This window comes from Myotis davidii, unplaced genomic scaffold, assembly GCF_000327345.1.
Source record: "Myotis davidii unplaced genomic scaffold, ASM32734v1 scaffold845, whole genome shotgun sequence".
In the NCBI taxonomy this organism is placed as follows: domain Eukaryota; kingdom Metazoa; phylum Chordata; class Mammalia; order Chiroptera; family Vespertilionidae; genus Myotis; species Myotis davidii.
Window position 1 is genome coordinate 780,352 of NW_006296223.1, and position 961 is coordinate 781,312.

Consider the following 961-nt stretch of genomic DNA (forward strand, 5'->3'; position numbering starts at 1 on the left):
GTGGCTGAAGCGCGAGGGTGGCCGCCGGTCCCCAGGACCCACAGTCCGTGAGCCTCCAGCCCCTCCCCCCTGTCTGTCTGCTGCACCCGCTCTGCCCTGGGGTCGCCCACACGCCTGCCTCCTGTGGTGCCCTGCTCCCCGAGGCAGCTCGGCGGGTGTCCTCATCGAATGGGGAGGGGGCGGCCCTGGAGAACCCTGACCAGCGTGTTAGACGCACAGCGCCTGGTGGACACCTAACGTGTGTGTGTGAGTGCATGTGGGTGGATGTGTGCCTCTGTGTGTGCATGTGTGTGGGTGGGTATATGCGTGCGCACGTGTGTGTGCATATGTGTGTAAGAGCATGTGTGTGTGCATGTGTGTGTGTGCACGCACACGTGTGCACCAAAGGGTCATGGGTTCAATTCCCAGGCAGGGCACATGCCCAGGTTACGGGTCTGATCCCTGGTCTGGGTGTGTGTGGGAGGCAGGCATTGTGTCTCTCTCACATTGGTTTCTCTCCCTCCCTCCCTTCCACTCTCTAAAAATCAATGGAAAAAATATCCTCGGATGAGGATTAACAACAGCCAAAATACATACATTTTATGTATATGCTGGAGGCCTGGTGCACAGATTCCTGCACCGGTGGGGTCCCTCAGCCTGGCCTGTGGGGATCAGGCCGAAACCGGCTCTCCGACATCCCCTGAAGGGTCCCGGATTGCGAGAGGGCGGTTCTCGGGTGACGCACCCTGGAATCGGCTCCCTCCTCTCTGGTTCCGGGTTCAGGCTCTCAGCAGCTCCTGCATTGTCTGCCCCCTGCTGGTCAGTGCGCATCGTAGCTCCTGGCCAGTCGACCGGTTGGCTGGTCGGCCGGTCACTTAGGCTTTTATATATACACTAGAGGCCCGGTGCACAAAAATTTGTGCACTCGGGGGGAAGAGGGGTCCCTCAGCCTGGCCTGTGCCCTTTTGCCGTCTGGGGCCCC

At 60.4% G+C, this 961-nt stretch overlaps 1 long non-coding RNA gene across 1 annotated transcript in view; it reads right to left on the minus strand.

Moving 5' to 3' along the window:
• Positions 1–961, minus strand: part of LOC107184291 — a 22,543-nt gene that overhangs the window by 7,951 nt on the left and 13,631 nt on the right. Inside the window, exon 2 of the long non-coding RNA XR_001515113.1 lies at positions 87–89. This is a non-coding gene — a long non-coding RNA (uncharacterized LOC107184291). The remainder of the gene's footprint in view (positions 1–86; positions 90–961) is intronic.